The sequence below is a fragment of the Harpia harpyja genome, chromosome 4 (assembly GCF_026419915.1).
Source record: "Harpia harpyja isolate bHarHar1 chromosome 4, bHarHar1 primary haplotype, whole genome shotgun sequence".
In the NCBI taxonomy this organism is placed as follows: domain Eukaryota; kingdom Metazoa; phylum Chordata; class Aves; order Accipitriformes; family Accipitridae; genus Harpia; species Harpia harpyja.
Genome location: NC_068943.1, coordinates 48,368,780 through 48,390,724, shown reverse-complemented (window position 1 = coordinate 48,390,724; position 21,945 = coordinate 48,368,780). Strand labels below are relative to the sequence as shown.

At 48.2% G+C, this 21,945-nt stretch overlaps 1 long non-coding RNA gene across 1 annotated transcript in view; it reads right to left on the bottom strand.

Moving 5' to 3' along the window:
- The window catches only part of LOC128140320 (uncharacterized), a 40,565-nt gene extending 19,038 nt beyond the window's left edge, over positions 1-21,527 (bottom strand). The window contains exons 1-2 of the long non-coding RNA XR_008234692.1: positions 21,356-21,527; positions 1,495-1,683 (exon numbers count right to left, since the gene is read on the bottom strand). This is a non-coding gene — a long non-coding RNA (uncharacterized LOC128140320). The remainder of the gene's footprint in view (positions 1-1,494; positions 1,684-21,355) is intronic.
- Positions 21,528-21,945: the final 418 nt, after the last annotated feature.

The following is a 21,945-nucleotide window of genomic DNA, read 5'->3' as shown; positions in this document are numbered from 1 at the left end:
GAGTTTAAAGTAAATAATATTTGTACATCTAAAACATACTCAAGACAAATGAAAAGCCTCTAGATGCTTTTGTATGAGATGCTGAAGAGCTCTACAAACTTAAAAGCACAACCTCAATTAAGCCCATCTTCATCTGGAAAAAAAATTAGCAACTGAAAGCTGAATATATTAGATAATGCACACTTGCAGAAGAGCATTCTCTTAGCAAAAAATTCTTGATAACCAACCTAAAGCTGGCCTTAGAGTTGCTCAATGCTAATTTTGTTTGAAACTGTTTAACTAACTATGAATAGATATCCATATTCAACAAAGACATAATTAATGGCAACCTTTTCTTCTGCTTAGAAGACATCATAACAAGCAGAAAAGTACAAAAAGATTTTTATAGTAACTAATTTAAGGACAAAGGGTTGACCTCTAGCATTTCATTAAATAAACTGAGCGAATAAAAGAAGAGTGACAGTATTCATCCTTGTTCAATTCAAGAAGCCAATTTCAAAATGCAAATCATAATCTGCAGATGTTGGAGCCTGATATATTTTTTAAAAATATCATTTGTTCAATTTAAGAACATCAGACATTTGAATTTTAAGTAAAAATCAAAACCAATTCCCAGCTTCAGTTTTAGGCATAGCGTCACTGTATGCGTGGTGCTGCGGAGGTCTGCGGGTGAGCAGGGGCTCCCCTTCCTCCCCAGCCATTTGAAACTCGCTGGCTGAACTATTCATTTTATATATTATTCCCAAAACCTTTTAATGGAGAAGTTCTATTAAGCCGCACATTATTTCTGATTAGCACGGCTAGTAAGTGCTGCTGCATTTACAACCCGGGTTCGGAGGATGAGAAAAGCCGCGAGGCGAGCCCACCGAGCTCCTCCATCCTTCCCACCCGTGGAGACCCAGCACCCAAGCCCAGGTAGCACTCATCAGCCCGAGACACAGAGGGTGATGGATGCAGCCCCCGAACCGCGATGCGATGGGGCAGGTCTACCCATGGAGAAGAGCATCCTTGCTCCGGTCCCCACAGGCAGCAGGAGCCCGGAGGCCCTGCCTGAGGGGGAGATGCGGTGGTGCATCCTGACCAGGGCACGGGTGGGAAAACACAACAGGAGGTGAACTGACTCTGAATTTGGCAACACAACCCCAAAGCTCAGCAGCCTGGGTTTTCTCCCGGGTGCCAGAGGAGAAGGCGTGCTGGGAAGGAAGGAGATTTTGGTTGGACTGTGGGTGATCTGCAATCTTTTACCTCAGGAGGAATTAAGTCTCAATCCAGCTCGACACTTAGCACGTGCCTGCCTTCCACACGGATTTAGGGGAAGCTAAATGCGTGCTGAAGCATACCGCTCAGAGGGGAGAGCCAAGGGGAAGCACCTCCAGTTCAGTAGATATTACGCACTTTGCCGGCTATGGATCCGCAGCTTAAAGTCTGTCACAGCTATTGAGGGTTTTCTTCTTCATTTCCACACTTTATTAAGACTATTTTAGCATTTCTTACCTTAACAAACTGAAGTCACAGGAGAGATGCTAAGAGATGCTTTTAACACTTCTAAAGAGACCAGAAGACGCCTTGCTGCATCTGACACAATGGTAACAGGAGTTCCTCCCTCTCCCATTTCTACATCAAATCCGAGAGCTGTTTACAAGTTTGTGAAGGATAACCCACAGGGCACGGCATCACACCAGCCTGCAAAAATACAGAATTTCTGTTAGGAAATTGCTTTGGGTGTTTGGGAGGGTTTTGGGGGAAGCAAGAGGTTTTGTTTGTTTATTTTGACCATTTAAAAACATAGACCTGTGGGATAAGTTTCTGGCTTCACTGAACTCAGCCGTAGGCTACAGTGGACCAACGCTGAAGTCTCCTCGGCGAGTAATTTCCTTCCTTCTTTAACAAAGGAAAGACGTCCCAGGTACCCATCGCATGGACCTTGGTTACTCCTAAGTTACAATGAAGAACAACATCTGTAAAAGCACGTATATTAATTAAGTTGCTGTTGATTAGAACTCATCAGTGATTCACGGTACATAGAGAGGAACTGAAACAAACAGTCAGGAGCATCGCTCGGGAGAAGAGAGCAGAATTGCACCATGGCTGGCAGTCGGTGCTGTTTCACCCCAAGTAGAACAGAGTCATTTCTGATATGCAAAGTGCAGTTTTCTTACAAGACCCTTCAAAAAGGGCCGTTCAGGAGCGGCTGGCCCACCCCGGCCCCGCCGGCGCTGGGCACGGGGAGCGAGGAAGGGCCGGGGTCTTGCCAAGCGCCTGCAACCCTCCTACACAAACAGACCCTGCAGCTGTCGCAGGCTGAAATAAATGACTTCCGGAGGTTACGGAGAATAAATGAATTCATTCATGCAAAAGTGAAGGGGACATTGTTTTCCTCCTCAAAAAAAAAAAAAAAAAAGCCCCAACAACCTATATATTAAGGTATCAATGAACAACAAATTCATTCTGTTATGACACAGGAAATCTAAAACAGAATAGGCTGCAAAACAAACTCGATTTATCTTCACCACACATGCAAAAAAAAATTTTCTCGTTAGCTGTTCTGATTAGAGCGTTCTTTGACTGGTGGTTTTGGCTCACATGCCTCTTGACTAGCGCTTAGAATTCAAGCCACACATGGAGAATTTTTTGCTGGTGCTTTAGCGGTTGATGCTAACTTCTTAGATTAAGATTGTTTCCTTAGGTTTATCCTCTTCAGTGACAATGTGTGTACAATACGCCTTTAGAGCATATTTAAAATCAGGCTGCAGATGCACATAATCTCTATCTTCCTGCATTACAAACAGCAGACATGGAGGTTTGTTGTTTTTTAAAAGGGAGAGGAATTACTCAAAGAGAAACGAAGCCTTCCGTTTTCACTTTGGCAGCCTTCATTTTTATATTAAAAAAAAGAAAAAAAAGGCAAAACTGAAGCTGGAAATGCAGACTCAAACCAGACCCTATTTCTCAAAATAAGGCAGTAGTCAAGGGTGAGCAAAAGACCAAGCCACCTCCACCAGCCCCTCGCCCATTCCTCCCGTGTGCCAGGGGGACAGGAAGCCTCTGGCGCTCCTCAGCTCCATCCTCTCCCCACCTCCCGCCGGCAACCCTGAGCCCACCCGGGGCGTCCTCGTCGGCTCCGTAACACACTTGGGCACGCATGTAGCCTGAGCAGACCTGGCATCCCCAGACCCGACCCCGGGAAGGACAGAAGCGCAGTGGGTGCTTCTGGCACAGCATCTTCTGCTTCCCCATCCCTGGAACAAACGCCACCCGTCCTGTCATAGCAGCATGGGGGGGCACAGGAGGGGGCAGCCACAGGAACCAGGCGAGACCTTCACCCCGGCTCGTGCTGTCAGACAGCCCCAGTGGCTTACGCTCTTGGTACCTGCAGGGTTATAGTCCAGCACAGCCGCTCTCCATCCCCCCGACTGCCTTGCAGGGCTGTTCCCTTCTGCCCTTCCACACGCCCCCTCGGCACCGCAACGTACCCGCTTTTCTGAACCCACTCTGATATTCTGTTCAACCACTATAAACCCAAAGCATGGTGAGAAACAAAGCCCATATTGCTCTTATTTCTAAAACATTTATGCTTAGTTATTTTCCCCAAGTAACATTAAAAAATCTCTTAAAAATGAGTGTAACGGGTCGATCCTGCTATAGAAATGGAATTTGTACACAGCTGCAAGAAGTGCTCAGCTTGCAGGGGAATAATCCAAAAGGTTTTAATTAGGGAAAGCAACAATAAATGAAAGAATAAGAGCTTGGATGAGAACACTTGAAAGTAAAAATAACTTGGAAAGATGAGATATGTTTGTGGTCGGAGGGGAGATCTCCCTCCAGAAGGGCAGATGTGAGCATTTTTTGCCCTGCCCAGCAACCCCGAAAGACGGCACAAAGCATTCCCCGGCGCCAGTGTGCCCTCCCAAATCAAAGGGGCTCTTCAGGAGAAGCAGCCCAGGCGATGCCTGGCACATTAATGCGGAGCACATCTCTGAACCCATGTGCGGCCGAGCCAGGAGCCCACCCCTTCCGTCAGCTGGTGACTTCCTAAGTGTCCCAGACAGCTGCGCATCTGTCTGCGGCACCCCGGGACACCTCGTCCTGCCCGGATTTCTTGGGACCGCCGGCTCCAGAGGGGGTCCCCGACAAAGGCAGGATGCACCCCCGGTGCCACGCCAGGATGCGGCCAGGCTCGGGGGGCAGGGGCCAGGCAGCGCGGTCCTCCCCGGCCGCTTCTTTAAACCCATGTCACGCTCCCATGACAACTGCTCCTCTATGCTTGTTTGAACTGTCCCTCCCAATTAGCGGTAATAAGTGACTCTGTAAAGATGAGCAAACACAGCGCATTCATTAGCCCCGGCAGCCCCCTCCCTCCCTCCCGGCCCGGCAGCCCCAGGAGATCCCCAGGGCACTGCTCTGCCGGCACCCGGAGGATGCTGAGCGCATCTCGCCTGGCCTCAACGAGCGCCGGCAAAAGGCAAATTAATGACAAGTCGCTCAAAGAGTTTGCTTGAAATTATTTTATTCTGCCCATCTACCCAAGAATTGATTACTCTCGGCCTGAAAATATGTCCAAATCAATACACTAAAGCTAAGAGCAAAAAAGACATGCTCTAGCCCCATTTATTTAATCCACTTTTTTGAGGAATGGCACATAATTTACCGGGTAGGAATTGCTAAGCCTTTCCAGAGCAAGGACTAATGACAAGCTGTGGGAAACCTGCGCCTCCATCCATCTCCTGGGCAAGCCGCGGGTCCCTGTGCCCGTCGGTGATGACCCTGGCGGCAGCGAAGACCCCCACAGTGCCAGGACGTGCCCTCCGGCCATCTCGCCGTCTTTGCCGGGCACATGGGTATGGAGGTGAGGCACATCACTCAGGGTGCCAACCAAGGAAACAATTTCAAACCTCCCCTTTAGATGAATATTCTTAAAACAAGAAAAAAAAACCCCACCAAAAAGGATGACTGGCTGCCCAGGTGGCATACCCTGGTTTACTTGTATTTGTGCACCTCGGACCACTTTCTACAGATAACGTGTGGCCTGCAGACAAGTACACGCTCCTGGCTATTAAAGCACAAAATAAACATCCAAAAACCACCTAGAAACAGCCTCGCATGCTGTTTTACAGCAGCAAACTCTAGGAAAAAGAACAACCCTGCAACTACTGCATGCACAGGTAGGGCAGGCGTCCCGCTCCCGCTGGAGATACCTCAGTTTTTGGCTGCCTGACGGGAGTTACCATTTCAGAAAAGCAGGAGCGCATACCAGCACTGAAGTGATATGAAATGACTGCCCAGCAGACAGTCCCTCAGGCTCTACGACAGGGCCAGCTGTGAAGGCAGGCACTTTCTTGCAACTAGAAGAAGGATGAATTTGGAGAGGGGACAGGCAGCGTGCAGGCAGGGCTGTTGGCTTTCCCTGCAGACCTGGCTCTCGTATGGTAAGTTAAAACAATTTTCAAGTAAACACTAGTTAGGAGCTGAGCTAAAAACAAGGCTGAATGTATACAGCAGGAACACTGAAATGACTTGAGCAACATCTGTGGCTGGACTCATCATTAGCAGGAAAATACATGCATTGCCCAGAGTGCCCGAATCCAGTTCCCAGAAATAAATGGCACGAAGGACACTTAGCAGGACAATGATGTGCCACCTTGTCATGGGGCTGGGACCCAGGTCTGGGGAAATTTCAGCACTACATGCTGCTTTCCACAGAAAATGCTCAAAACCCACCTTGCAGATGACACACAACCGGCTAACTGACCAGCAGAGCAGCGTCTACAACACACCCCATTTGCGAATCCTCTGCATGCTCCACAGGGTCCTGGATTTTCCAGGGCATTAAACTCTATCCCCCCTCAAAAAGCTTCACGGCAGCTGTCATCCTCCTTGAGAGGGGTGGACGGATGGGCTTCTCGCTGGAGACCATCACTGTCACTCTCAAGCCGTCAGTGGGTGAAGGACGAAGCGGCACTGCCAGTCCCAGCAGCCCCGCCATGCCTAGGAGGGCAGAGCAGCAACCAGGGAGCATTGCCAGCCTGTGCCTGCAGGTTTATCATTACTTGCCTGAAACAGCGGTGCACAATCAGCATCTGTCACTAATGCGCAGAGGTACAGCAGCACACCTGTATGTACACGTCTGTATGGACTCACATGTGGCTTCCCACGCACTGCCGGGAAGGTTCAAGTAAAGGACAATTCAGATTGCTTTCAACAAGTGAACTCAAGCCTTCCTACTCGCTACTATCACTTAAAGCAAACATCTTTATGTAAAACAAAAGAAATAAAGCAGCAGGGCATTGCAAAAATCAAAATCCAGGATTTGCTGGCTTCTCTCGCCAGCTCGTAACTTGGGCAAACCTGTTCCCATTCGCGCCGCGCTGCTCAGGCTGGAGGCTGTTCCCAGCCGTGCCCAGGCCGGGGGGCTGTCCCGGCTCGGCTGGCACCAGTCTCACGCAGGATGGCCATCGCAGCAATGACAGCCACAGCACCATCCATCCCGCTGGCATCAAGGGCTGGGGGCGCAAAAGCCGCACGGTGTGCACACAGCTACAATCCCACAGGTGCCCCTGGGGCTGGCCTCCCTGGCTCCTCTGCAGAAGCCACCCCCCTTCAGCTTCTTCAGCAGGGAAAGAAAGTGCCTGTTCTGTCCGGGGGTTTCTGACAAGTGCCCCCCGGCTGCTCTGCACACCCCTCAAGGGCATCACGTCCCCAAGCCCACAGCAGTCCCGGGCTGGAAGAGAGTTACTGTTGGCCCCATTTTGCAGATGAGAGACTCGGACCTGGAGAGATGCCAGGGAAGGAGAGGGAGCCCAAGGAAAGAGCAAAACAAAACAGGGCTTGAAGCAAGACTTGTTGAACCCCAGTGCAGCTCCTCTGAGTTGGGGGGAGTGAAAAATAAAAGGCAAAAAGAGACTTTCAATTCTGAGAGAGGTTGTCTGTGCTCTGCATTTCTGGCAATGCCGTGAGCACAGGGACACCTCGGCCAGGGATCACGTATGAGGGCTCAGCAGAGCCAGGAGAGGGGCTCCTCGCAGGGCAGTTGCAGCCCAGCTGATGCACTGCCTTCAGCTGCAGTTGGCTTTACTTAGAGGGGATTTCTCTAGATTAAAAATGCTGGTTCTCTCCCATTCAGAACGGGAACATCCATGAAAAGGGGTCATTCATGATGAATTTGTGAGTGCTGGGTAGGAAAAAAAAAAAAATTCAGCCCAGAAAACAACATTGCCTTTATTGATTGGCACTGCCTATTGAGCCCCCAGGAGCTCCTCCACGGGCAATGCACCTCCTGCAGCAGCCTCAGCAAGGGCTCAGCAAGGGCTCGGTGCAGCCCACCCTGTGCCAGCCTTTATCAGTTGCATTTGCACGGCATTACAGGCACGGGACAGGGAGGCCAGAGTCATAAAGTGACAAACGGCAGGGCCGGTGTACTGATTTCTTTAGTCATCTCCCTTACATATTAACAGGCACAAATCCCCATATGTGGCAGCAATGTAAACTAGTTTTATTACTCAATAAAATATTTGAAACAAAATAAATGGTTTGTCAAACACTATATCTCCTCAAATAATAATGCACCGACTTAAAAAGAAAAACAACCGACATTCATATTCTATTGCAAAGTTTTATTTCCCCTCCCAGAGGAAAAGGAAACGGGCATTTCAAATTTGAATTCAAATCCTGTATAGGAATACAGTAACTCTAGTTCTCAGAGGGTTTGTGCAAATGCCAGCAAAACAAACCCCAAATCAAATTTATTAGCTGGTGGAGATCTCTAACAATTTTACACAGTGACTGATAAAGCCGTCTGGGAATTCCTTTCAACATTAAGTGATTTAAAGCCCCTACAGAAACTTCATTGTCTGTTACAATATATAAAGAGTTTCTCAGTATCAAGTAACACTAGAACAGCAGCGATTGGGTTGTTTATTATTGCCAGTGTATGTTTTCTTTAATCTGGAAAGCTTACCAGGAATCCTAATATCCAGAGTCCTGCGGAGGACTATAAAGGGAGGAAGTGAAAATTAATTAAGAAAACACAGTCTGTGTTTTAAAGGAACTATCTGTATTTTGATTGCAAGGTTGAGATGCTCACTTCTGCTGTAAGTGTGCTTGCAGAGAATGATACGTATCTTATTCCCCCCCATTAGGATCAGCCACGAAATGCCCACAATCTGCTCAGCGCAGGGCACGTGTGCCAGGGAGGACTCCCAGCCCTGCAGACCCTGCAGGTTTCGGACACAGCCAACTCCCACCAAAATAAATGGGTGCCAAAATCAGGCTGGTTTTGTGCTGCTGCGGCACCAAGCTGCTTTCTTGGGGAAAGCAACTGTGAATGCAGCCCAGCTCCTGCTCTGAGATGAGAAATGCCTTTCCCAAGGATGCATAGGGGGGAAGAAGGTGAAGGCACAGCCGGTTCCTCCAGCATCCTGTGCTCGGGCAGGGGAGCAGACGCATCCATGCCGCCCTGCCCGGGCCAGCTCCTTCGTAACCATTTTTAAAAGCAAAACCAGAAACGCACAACTCTGCCAGATTTTTATCGCACACATTCATAACTGTCATTTGCATTTTAGTTGTTAAAGTATTGGGGGGGTGGGGGTATTTAATCAATCATCACGGCTTACAAAGTCCTAAGTGAGAGATTTTTTGATTGTCTCTGCTTGTATCTAAACATTTCACAAACCCGACAGACAGTTCTTCATTTCAATTAGGGGAATGCTGATCATTAGCTAACTAATAAGGACCAATTTTCTGTCACAACTATTTCCTAATTAAATTCAAAACAGAGATTTCTAACCCAGATGGTCAGTGATGCTACAGATCTGTTTAAATTTGGTATCACAGTAACAAACTACTAATTAGGGTTTGTAAATACACCAATTCCCTTATGACTTAGTTGTTAGTAATGCATACAACCAGTTTATTAAAGCACTAATTGTGTCTGGCTTTACTTGGGCCTAACACATAATCCACTTATCACATACTGGTACCAACTCATTTTGAAGGGATTATGAATGAAATCATAAATGAGGTCTCGCATCCAGTTCCCCGGTATTGTTAATAAAGGTTTGGTGTCATATTTAGATGATTTTCTGCCTCTGATGGAGAACAGCCCTGCAGTGATGCTGGTCCTCCATTCTCCAAAGGGTATTTAATGAAAAAAGTTCTGGATACTGCTCCAGGGCCTAAAACAGGAGTTTCTGCCCCAGCTCTGCTAGTCAGCAAATCATTACCTCAGCCAAGCTCCTCAAAAGGAGCCCCAGTGTTTCCCAAAGAAAGCATTAAACCAACATCTAATCCCTGTTTATTTCCTACAGAAGTCAAGCTTAGTACCTCCACGGGTCTGGGTCTTCCACAGGGGCTTGTGAGACCCCCAGCCCTTTGCCTGAACACCAGAGACCTTCACGAGGGTGAGCCTTGATCACCTTCTCATAGAGGAATGGAGGAGATCTCCCGGCACCATCAAACCCCACCTGCCACGAGAGCCGGATTTCCTCTTGCCCTTGCAGAGGGACAGCCCTCCCCAAAGGGCACCCTGAATTTGATTTCATGGAAACATTTGTTATGAAGAACATGAATCAGCAACACACTGCTGCTGGACCGCACGGGCTGAACGCCCCTCGGCTGCCTTGGCTTTATCGAGTGCACATAAAGTAGGAAATAAATGATAGATAACTGTGAATTGCAAGGTTATGTAAACATGGAGGGGGTTTTAGAAGAATCCTATTAAACCATAAAAGAAAAGCATGGATGGTTTATCACATCACTAAGACCCAAGAATGCATTAATAAATAGAATAATAGATAATGAACCATGGAGTACAAGGCTAAACTATCAGCTATTGTGAGGATCCTGTGACAGTATAAACAATGAAGGGGAAGAAAAAGCTTTGTTGGTCTGTCACCAGAACCTTGTAGTGTATCTTTTATAGCCTATTTCTAATGAATTCACAGCACCTATCAGTTATTCTCTGCCCAAATCCCTCATTTTCCTCCCTCTTGAATGTAAATTCCCATGCTCTGCTCTTCCTTCACCATGACTTCCCATGTTAAACTTCGGGTTTCTGTGCGTTTCAATAGCCTTTCAGCCACAGCAAAAACAGATTTCTGCTTCTGCTTTCATATTTCCAAAGGGTTACTAGGATGCTAACAAAAGTGTTTTTTAATGCAAAGTAAGAGTACCTCTCAGCCCTGTTCCATCTCTTGCTTCTATAACAGGAGCATGAATAATCAGCCAGGTCTAAGTCAGCCCTAAGTGATGATGCCCACAGACATGCCTGCAAGAAAAAAAAAATTGCATCAAAGCTGTTGCTACTCTTCCTGTTTTCCAGCCTTCTGCAAACAACACTGAGAATTGTTGGAGGGGACTTAAAATTAATTCAAGAGATAGTACCCTCTTTGTAGACACTACTGAGACTCACTAACACTTTATTTTCATTGCGCTGAGGTGTTTTTATCATGGAATAGGTACCCAGGATATACTTACTGTAGATTACTTTTATTTTTACTACAGCATCGTTAGGTACAGAGGACTAAAGATACAGGGGTGACCACAACAAGCTCAACTGCAGTAAAAACCCTCAGTCTTGCCTCCACCAGAATCTGAAATACTGATATGATTTCCATGTAAAAAATGCAAAGATTTTTTGCTGCTATGCTGGCAGCTTTGTGGTACTTGGTGCTGTACCGACATCTTGCATGACTACATACAGCCTCAACAACCAAGGCTGTCAGAGGGAGAAGAGGGTCCGTATTAAAGTTGGGGAACAGGGCACAGCAAGACAAATGCCTGAAAATCCAAAATTACTTAGGTGGCAAACCCCACCTGAAGCAAAAGATCACCCAAGGAGCCTGCATTGGATCCAGGTTTTGAGGCTCACATCAGTTAACTACTTTTAACTCATTACTCTTCACATTTCAGAAAGACGCTGCAAGTAGCCATGAAAAGCCAGACAGCTGTTGGCTTGCTCCTTACACGAAAAAAAGTGAATTAAAAGAGACTTGAACAAAACCCAAGCAGCAATCAGTAATCTGGATTTGCCTTTTTTTTTTATTGACTATTCACACCTGAGTTCATAGCAACATTTGATACCTGTCCCAAGCGCATGCCTACATGCTCACAGGCTCTCCTGCAGAACAGCCGCACCGGAGGGTCGCTGCCCCCAGGGATGGGACGGGCAACCACCTTGCCTCTCCTTTGCCAGGTGCCAGAGGCAAGGCACAAGCAGGGACATGGCTGCCCTTGCTCTCAGGCTGGAGCTGCTGGAGAAGCCTTTCCTCCTGAGGAGGCAGAGACCAGGCAGCTGCTCTGCCAGGAACACACTTTACACCAGTGAGGAGTACAGCCATGTGCTCAACAGGCTCTGGACATAAGTGGAAGTCAAATAAGTTTGCCACTCTTTGTCCCCCCTTTCAATATCTAGCTTTGATCAAAATCCTTGGATACTCAAGTGGTTGTTGACTTAATGTAGTAATGAGACATAGCTTTAAGTGAGGCTATTTCCGTGCCCATTCAGCCTCTCCGAGAGCAAGAGAGGCAGGAGGAAAAACCTCTCCTGGTCTCCGTGAGCTGGAGACAGCACAGCAGAGCCCAGAGCACAGGCCTGGCTCCAGCTACCTCAAGATGCAGCAGGAGGATCTGTGTGGCCAGAGCTACGCAAGATGCACTTAACTCACCTTTTTTATGCAACACCACCTTACTAGAATGGCACTGGGTAACATCAAGGAATCGGCGAAAAATGCCTCCTCAGAAAGCTGCACCATGCTGTTCATGCCCAGAGCACCTCCAGATATGGCCCAGGAGGGAGCCATTTAGAAACCAAGGCAGCTCCCTCCAGATCTAACACATGATGCCACACTGTCCCTTGAGGGAGCCATATACTGCAGGATTTGGGCAGGGAGGGTGCCTGGGCTGAAGCCAGGGCTGTGGGCTTCTGACAACATGTACGGTCTGGGAGAAGTCATGCAACCCCAGCCTTTCACCAGTGAAAGCCAGTACGTCCAGTTTCAGAGCGGAGCTGAGGGTTGAGTTAAGCCCCGTACATGCACTGATGAGGAGTGCTCCACACCAGTGAGGTACCACTGTACAAGGACCAGCTTCAGTTTGGGCTGCAGTGCTCCAGACAATGCAGAGAAACTGCCTTTTCAGTGTGTGCCTACAAGTGTTCATTGGCACAGAGAGGACAACCCCACGGCTTTGTCCCCTGCAGATGTCAGGGGACACGTGCTGTGGGCCATAGGAGCAGTGCCCGGCCAGTGGCACTGCCCTTCTCACGCTGCCTCAGAAGAAATCCGCAGCAAGGTTTTTAGGTCTAGAGCTTTGAAATTCAAACTCATTTTCTCCTTCCATGTACACAGCTGGAAAAAGGAAGCAGAAAGCAGACAGCACAGGTGAGGTTTCTCCAGGGAGGCATTTAATGAGCCAGCTTTATCGAAAGGAAAGCTATTATGGTGCCTTCGGAGCGTTGTGACTTGCAGCACAGAGCAGGACTGATGCTTCAATCACACTTTGTCTTCCAGGCAAATTCCCTTTCCTACTTTCTTAATACAGCAAACGAGCTCTAGTTTTGTGCTGGCGGTGGGAAGCCAAGCAAAGTTTATTCTGGAAGGGAGAGCATATTCCAGTCTACACAAGGGCATTTGCCAATGCCACTGCAAGGGACGTGCCTGCTGCTCTGGGAAGCGACCCGTGATGTGGCTCTGCACCCCACGTCTGTCTTTTACTCTCATCCCTTGCAAGGCAACCCACCTACGTGTCAGCCAAACTCCAGCTGGGGTCTGGACACCAAACACTGTGGACACCATTGCTTCCTCCTCGAGAGCACCAGTGAAGAGGGTGGCATCATCCCAAGAAGATGGGCAGGCTTTCTAGCTGTTTCCATCTCAGACACATAAACCAGAAAGAAGTAGAAAAGCAAGGTAGGAGGGAGGGAAGAGTCCAGGAGCCTTGATAAAAACATCAAGTCCTGAGAAAAGTAAAAATTCTCAAACTGACAGGGAGCAGCTCAGCCAATTAGGTTTTTAATTCCCCTCGTTATGCACAGTCAGTCAATAAATTCTGCACCAAGCAGCTGCTCTAATTCTTAAGCCCATTAAGCCCTACATCTGATAGGCGGGAGGGAGGGGCTGCCGGGGGGCACATACGGCACTTCTTGAGATATGAAACATTTCCTCTTGTGCATCTGGGTCACCCCCACCCAGCCCCACTCCTAACGGGTATTTTATGAAGCCGGTGAATAAGAATTTATATAAATATACATGCCAGAGACACACACAACACATATGGAGAGAATAAATAGGTAACTGAATTAGATGCGCTGAGGGATTTTTGTTGGCACTACAATAAGGCAGGAGAGCAGAGCTGGGGGGCTCTGGGGTGTCCCTTGAGCCACAGCAGCACTTGTACCCTAAGAGGTGCCGGTGGAGGGAGCAGGGTGGTTCCCACACCATCAGTGCCCTCAGCCCTGACCTGACCACAGCGCGAGCTGCAGAGATCAGCACCTATGCCAACCCCCTGCCATCAGTTCCAAGCGAGATGTTTTTAGGGTACAACTTGCCTGATCTGCCTGGGTCATCTATTTTGTGGCTGAGCTGAACCATGCCCTGGAAGAACCCATTTCTATCCTTTCACAGCGAAGGGCAGTGAAGGTGACCCACTGCCTGCAGCCATGATGTCTATTTGGAAAAGTCCTACCCCACATCCCACACTTTTGCTTTGCCCACTGCAGCCTCCCGCAATCAGGGGCCATCTCAGAGGCGTGCTATCACAACAACGCTGCCCAACCTGAGCAGGTACCTCATCTCAGAGCTGAAAGGCAGATGGAGACACCACCTGAAGACCCTCTTTTCAGCCTTGCTGGTGCCTATGACTCAGAGACACCCCCCCCACCCCCCGCTATCAAAGGGCAGAAGGACATGGCCATACCCATCTTCAGTTCCTTCCCATGCTTCAACCCAAGCTTCAGTGAAGCCGTTATTCAGCCTGGACTGCAGGTGGGGCTTTTGCATCTCCACAGCGATGCACAGCCTTTTGGGGACAGGACAGCTAACCTGCCCTCTTGCTTCCCAACCCACCTCCCTTGAGGTGAAGCCACCATCCCTTCTCAGCACCACAGAATTTGCCTCCTCACCCGCCCAACAAACCTGCACAAGAGTCAACTACCATCTGGCATACTAGAGAAATATCCCCAAAGAGCTAGGAGTGCCTTTGGAGAAATAGAAAAAAAAAAACAAAACCACAAGACCTATCTCCCAGGCACTGATGAAGCATGGGAGACTGCTTGGAAAGTCAGCAAGAGGAAGGACTGGGGTGCAGCAACAGGATTCTGGTGTCTGAAGTGGAGGAAAAGGATCCCAAAGAGCCAAACAGGCAGCCAAGAGTGAAGAAAAAACAGGATCAGAGATGAAGGGAGGAAGAAAATCACGAAGCAGTAAGGCAAGTCCAAAGAGGCTGGATCTGACACAGTAAGGGACCAGAAGCTACAACAGCAATTCCCAGAGTGAAGGGGCAGATGGCTTTAGCAGTGGTATCCGACTGACTGCAGAGATGAAAGGCAGGAGAGAAAAAGGGAATATATTGGGAGTGGAAAAGTGTTCAGCAGCCGAGACAATTTTGCTTGTTAATTGGCAACCAGCTAACACATTAATTACAAAGTTACTGTATGGTCAAGAAAAAAACTGGCAGCAGAACAATTTGTATTCCTTCTGAAACGCACTCCTTGCTGAACAGACCTTGCTTTTGAAAAGGCTGCTTCTGCTACCATTAACATTCAGCACTTCAAGCGCCCAAAGTCTTGGGAGTCACTGCAAAATGCAAATATGACAGCAGCCGCATCCAAGCAAACCTGACAAGCAGCTGAAACTGTGGACTTCCCCTCTTCCATGCTCTGGATTAAGCCGTGGCCATCCAAAGCCTTCAACGAAAGCACATCTTTTTATGAACACGGGGTTGCCATGCCAGCCCCATCATTCCTCGCACGCTCTTGGCTACAGAAACCTGACCACAGCCGCTCAGGCAGCCTGGCTCCTGGCAGGGCTTTGACTAATGATGATGGATTTTGTTATATGGCAAGAAACACACTTGCTAAATCATTTGCTAACTACTTACGACCCAGACCCATGAAGACTTTTCACACTCAGCAGCTGTTGACAGGAATGGGGACTTAAATATTTTCAGAGTTCGGACCTGGCTTCTGGAATTAAAAGAAGTGGTCCCACTTTTAGCTGTTGAGCCCTTACTAATCTCAGATTAGTTTGAAAGATTAATTGCAGGACATGCACATCTAGCCAAAATGTATTCTTTATTCAACCCAGATAAAAATATGAAAATAAGCTACCTACTGTAAATTGCACACCCACTGCACAGCAGGAAAACAACAGTCCTTCTGCATTGGTCTTCTCTCCCTATCAGCACGAAAAGGCACTAGAGGAGTAAGCAGCGACAAGCCCTTAAGCTTTAGTCAAGGCAAGGAGCATAAATGAAAGTTTGCTCGACTTCTGTGAAAATACAGGCTGCAAAGAGGCTGCTACTATAATCCTATCCAGCCTAAAAATGTAATTTCCTCACTTCGAAGGCTGCTTGGAGCTGCTATTCATGTTTCAGCCCCCAGCCAAAGCCCGATCTCTCGCCAAAGGTGGTTTCTAGACTGGAAGTCAAACACGGGTTTTATTGTCGGGAATCAAATGGAGCCATCGGCATGTGCTGAAAGTTGCGGCAATCAAAGCCTTCCCGCGGCGCCGTGCTATCTCGCACCCGCCACACGGCTCTTGAAAGGCAGAAACACAACACTGGTTTGAATCAAAACACCAAGTCAGGGGCCTGGAAGCCTGGCCAGCCGCAGCGAAGCCCCCAGACTTTCTCTGCGCTGCATCACAGATCAAGCAGAGCCCTCTCCGTGCCTCCAAACCTGCTAACAGCCAAAGGGGAAGCATGGCAAAACTCCAGTCTGTTGGATAGCTACTATCAGCAGTGCCCTCCGTTTATCTCAAATGAAAGAACATTTCACTTTTCCCTGAACTTCCTAGCAGTTGGTGTCTGTGTACTTTGTTTTTAGTTAAAAAAAAATCTAGTTATTGCAGCTGTCTTCCTAAAACCCCCTCAGGTTTTAGAAAGCTGAAAAAGGTTTGGTTTTTCGGGGGGGGGGGGGGTTGACTGCTTTAGAACAAGAGTCAGACATGGACCTCTAAATTTCTGCTTTGCTGTTTAGCCCAAGGAATGTGATTTACAACAGGCGCGACAGAAAGCTGCCAGGCAGGGCAGAAGCAGCAGCGGACCCCCATCCCAGTAAACCAGCAGTTCAGTGTAGACTCAGCAAAACACCCCACTGAAGAATCAGTGTTATAGTAGGGCTCCTGGCCTCTCTGCACATCTAAGGCTTTTTCCCATCAGGAGATACAGAACAGATAATTACCTGAAGTAAAATATTTACATGTTGGAGCTTTGATTTACCCTTTCCCTCCTGCACGATTAGCACAGTCGCTGTGTGATGGAAAGGATCCTACCAACTCTTAAGCATTGATGACAGCTTCCTTTGGATGTACGTTCTTCCCCCAAGCTTTGGAGAGGGATGATATAAGGGTTACCCTCTGCTGCAGGGAAAGGCAAAAGGGGGTGCTGCTGCAGGTTGGGGCATTCCAAGGGTCTCCAGTGGCCCAAGCAGCTGCCTCCTGACCTCCACATTGGCATAGCTGTAGGTGAGGCGTTTTCAAGTGGCTGTGAGCAATACCAGCACATTTTGCAGGCAGCAGCTTGGGAATGACAGCAAAATAATCTTAGATTCATTCCAGATGCAACACGGATGTCACTGGAAGGTGTCTGGACTTAAAGTTTTATTTGTTCTTCAGGAAGGGGGAATTGCTGTAAGAACACAGAATTCACCCAACAGGACAAGCAGAGTTTTAAGTCTTCAACATGGAACATCAGCATGTGCTAAAAGGGACCATGTAAATTAGCACCAAGCCTCTTGCCTTGGGAAATCAAGATTTCTTGATGATCACTACCAGTGCAGAGGCACTAAGTCTACATCAGCAGGCAGCCACAGGAAAGCCACTCTCCAACCCACTCCATGCAGTTAATGAGATTCGCTGTAATTAGCTCTGTAAGAGATGTGAAACTAATAAATGGAACTAGCCGCTGAATCAGTAAATAATTATTTTTATGCTTTCTTCCTTTTGGTTCTCATATTGCTGGAGTAAGCATCAATTTTATGCTTGAAATGAAATGGCATACATCTGCCTTGGGAAAGTGTGGGGCTGTGAGCAAGCAACCTGACAGCCTGCGCAGGGCAGAGGTGTTCAGAGGTGGGTTACGCAGCACTGCAGGGTCTACACCTGGGGAACGGCCAAGCCTCAGACACCCACTTACAAAGCCCAGAAAGCCTCAGAAAAGAGCTTGTGGGTTCAAAGCTCCTTATAATGTTTTGCACTTGGCTGGTAAGTTTACTGCCCAAACATGTTAAAGAACCAATCCACCTTACAAATAGCAGATGCAGTAATTATGGGGCAGGTGAGCCAACCCATCACACGCATGGAACCGGCAGCCCCTATAGCTCCTCGGTCAAGACAGGCGCGTAGCAGCCTCTCAGAGCTGATGTCTGGCTGGAGACAGGGATGCTGCAGAAATCTCTTCGTGTGGGTGTGTGAACCTGGGGGACTCCCAGAGCTGAGGGGGGAGCAGCTGCCCAGGCACCGCTGAGCTCCGGGGCTTTCGGTGGGGATCACACCACACGCAAGGGGAGAGCGCCCTGCCGCCACTCCAATGGGTACCGTGCCCACACCATGCAGACAGATTTTTGCATATTTATTGCAACTCCTGTAAACAGCATAAGCTCGCTATTAATGGTACAGATCAGCAGTCGCTGCTCCAAGTAAATTAATTAGAAATGTCATTACTGTAATCAGATTAGTTGCCATCCCTCTACCTCGTAGATTGAGACAGATTTTGTTACCAACCTTGCCAGGTTTGCCCGCTCATATTTCAAACTCCATTAGAAACACACTCTAGCAAGTTTATACAGAAAAGAGGATCTGCACTGCTAGGTACATATTCAGGACTAGTAGAAAATGGTTTTAAAACCTTAGCAAGTTTGTCAAGGCCAGTTTATTCAATGTAATTAATCTGTCATTTTAAGAGCTGCCCCTTCTCACCAAAGGTGCTCCCCAGAGGTCTCTGCCCCTTCTGAGCAGGGTCACGCACAACTGAGCCGGTGCTCAGCACAGTGCAGGGGCAGGACATGAGCAAGCTGCAGGAGCCCAGGGAAGCGAAGCCTTTGGAGGCAGTCACCCCAGGGGGACCTGAAACTTTCCGGGGGCAAATTCTGTTTTGGTGCTTTCCCTGCCCTAGCTGCACATTGCCACCTCCCCTCCCCACCAAGAGGAGGTGAAACCCTTCATGACCAGGGGCAGGGAGCCTTCCTCTTTAAGAAGTTGCACTGCAAGAGTTAATTTAAAAAAATTAACAAGTGCAAAATTAACAAGCCTCCTCCCTTGCCTTATGTATTTCCTCCACAAATCAGCTGACAATATGATGCCTCCTGCAGAGACATCTCTGAACTGCTGGCCCCAAGAACACAAGACTCAGGGATCAGCCTTTGCCCTCCCAAACCATTGCATCAGCTGAAAATTAATTACACAGGTTGGCTTCTCTCACTTGCCTTCTGGGGTTTGAACTTGAAGCTCTCAACTTCTTCTCAACTGTGAGAATCAGGAATTAAGTGAGAGTTTGAATTCAAGACAAAGATCACTTAACACTACAAATCTGAAAAATATACCTCAAAAGACCTATGGCTGTAGTTATGAGAGTCAATACTCCAAATCTTGAATTGTAATAATTGTAATACTCACCATTTCACTTGTGGTAGCAACACAGATTTGAGCATAGAAATATCTCTATCACTTCAGATTATTAAAGTTTATAATTTTATCAGGAAATCAGGTTCCTGGTGGTCGTTAGCATTAATTATTCTGAAATGCCCCACCCCTGAGAAGAGGAAGTGAATAAAGATGCTGTGATACACCAAGTGATTCACTGATACAGTATCTGCCTGTCAATTAGCTGTCTGCAGCAGAGAGCATTTTAATTAAATAGAACCAAAAACCACTTTTGAAGTTCTAAGAAAATAGCCAACAAACAATTGTCGAGGACAGTTCAATGCATCTGAGCACTTGCTGTATACTATTCATGCGGTATTACACTGTTGTTGATTATGATAAGCAAAGCTAGAGATCAAAAGGAACAATAGTCTGTAATCAAGGATATCTGCATAATAGTTTTCCTGAAGGATGTTTGTGCAGGTGAGAAAGGAGTAAAGCATTGTTTCATCAAATGGTAATTTCCTTGTATCTCAAAGAATGAAACCCATTTGCTAGTCGGGGCATAATTCAATTAAAGGGGAGAATCCTGTGAGAGGGAATGAAATCTATCTGTTTGACTGGGATGCTGCAAATCACACCAAGAAAGAAAATGGCATTTGGTCCTGACATTATGATTTATTTCCTACTCAGTATCTTATAATTCCTACAAGATAAGCCAAGACTAGAAATTATCATGTGTACATGGGGGCTGTGTCTGATCCTCTTTATTTTCTCTTCTCAACTGCAGGAGTGCATGTTTCAACCTTATCTTTTAAGAGGCCAGTAAAATAAATGGTAATATTTTCAGAGGCAAAGCAACTCTTGCTCTGCACCCAAGGCGAGATCAGCTGGCGTACGCCCACCCCACGGATGCAGAGGAGATTACAGGGCTGCTCAGAGCCATGCCAAGGAGATCCTGCCCCAGCACTGCCCATGCTCCTGCCCACCCCGCACATCCCACTCCTCGGGGCACCTGGGAAGCTCTGCTAGCTTCATCCTGGACTCCTCATGCCTGCCTGTTCCAGCAATCCCTCTGGAAACAGCAACCCTGGGGCAGACCCCAGGCTCCCGAGCTTTGGACTGAGCAGCACCTTCCTCTGAGGAAGACATCCTCCCTAGATGTTGGCAGCTCACCAGCAGCCTGCTGGGTTTGGACACGAGCATCCATCAGTACAGCTTTGACCTTGCTCACAGCTTGCACCCATTAAAGAGCTGCTCTGAGACAATGGGGGACAAACTCCTCCGCTCCTCTTCGCTCTTCAGATGTCTCAAACATTTAGCCAGGTCCTGCATGGGACCAGAGGGCCCCACCGCCAGGCCCTGATCCCAGGCTGGGCTCTCGTCCTCCCATCCCACTCCCCCAAATCCACACCCCCCTTTTCCCCAAGAGGACAGAGATACACCAAGGGAGCATGTTGCTCGATGAAGGTGCCTCTCCTACCATAGGCAAAAAAGCCCCCATGGAAAATCGCAGGTGATTTTTATCTCTGAGCTTGCTATCAGCACCAGATGTCCTCAGCAGCATTGACTTAAGGCTCCCATAGCCTTGAGATCTGCAGATTTCCCTGGTGTTCGCAGCACTCTCCAAAGGCAAAGCACCCATGAGGCAGGCCTAGGCTGCTTTGTTACAGCTTGTGTGGGAGTTGAGTGTTACCTCTCTGCACACAGCTGCATATGAACCCCCAACATTCCTATGAGTAACTTGAACTGTTATGGATTGCTAGGACCATAGTCAAGTGTGAGACTCCAACCCAGCATCCAAAATTCAAGCAGTGACTGGAAACAGCCACGTTTCTGCTCTTGCAGCGCATGAGCAGCAAGTTTGCAATTTGGGTTTACAGCAGAGACCCCTTTTTGCCACAGTTCATAAATCCACTGATAATCGAGTATGCCATGCTCCCATCAACCCTCCGGCTCCTAAACCCATATGGGCAGAAGCCAAACAAAAAGAGTGAATGTAGCCAGCCTGACCTCCATTAAAAAGTTTCAAGCGAGTATTTGCCACTGAGAGCAAGGTAAGTTTCCTACAGCCATGGCAGGACCGTGTCTGTTTGAGGACTGTGCCCAGCAGCGTAACTGGAGCTCACTGAGCTCTCTGAGGCTGAAGAGTAAAGATCAGCAGTAAAACTCCGACATAAGCTGCCGCTGACTCGAGGCCACCATTAACTACTGAGGTTCAAAAGGGACACATCATCCCCCTCAGACTTCCCAGAACAGCACTCGTCTCAGATTGGGCTTGGATAAGAAATTAAAGCCCCCAGTTAATGACTCTGCACACATTATGGATTTGTAAAGCAGCTAGCTGGGGACATGCCCTCAGCCTTGCAGAGACCTGCACGTCCGAAGCAGGAGGAACGGAGGCACGTGGAATGCCAGTCACCCCATCCCAGTGTGCAACACAGCACAGCACCCAGCGGGTCCCGAGACCTGGCACAGCGCTCTGATGTGCTGGGAGCTGCACAGGCAGAAACACCTGCAACAAATGCCCATTCCAGCTAAAAGAGAGAAAAGGAAAAGCATACCTCCCAGGCTTCCCTTCCCCTCCTCCAGCACAGCCTGCCAGCCCCAGCAGGGCTGCCCAGGATGCCCAGCACAGGAAAATCCTCAGCAGCTAGAAAATCACAAGATAAGGCTGTCAGTCATCCTCACCGGATAAAATGCAGGCTCAGGAGTCCTGCCTTGGTGAAGCGCCATTGTCTGCCAGCCCAGGGACGCTGCCCAGGCCGGCCGGCCACGCTCGGCCCTCATAGCTTGCCCGCATTTTTCTCTCCTCCCTCGGCACCAGCCTTTAAGGGAACGTCGGCTCATCTCCTTGGCCACCAGCAGGAATGCCCGGGAGGGGGGATGTGTTTTGATGCCTTTGCCCTCCTCGGTAAGGATGTCAGGCACCCCTAGTCTGCTAACAATTTGTGAATTCATTAGTCTGGCTAACGTAGCTCATTTCTTTTGCTGTTTATTTCACAGCCGCCTTTTGCATGGCAGTGGGGACAAGCCATGCACAGTATTCCCAGCAACACTTTGTTACCTTTGGAGAGATTTTCAGTTAATGGACCGTCCTCCTCCTCCCAGTTTGCTTTAAGGATCTTAAAATCTCCCCCTTCTCACCATCAGG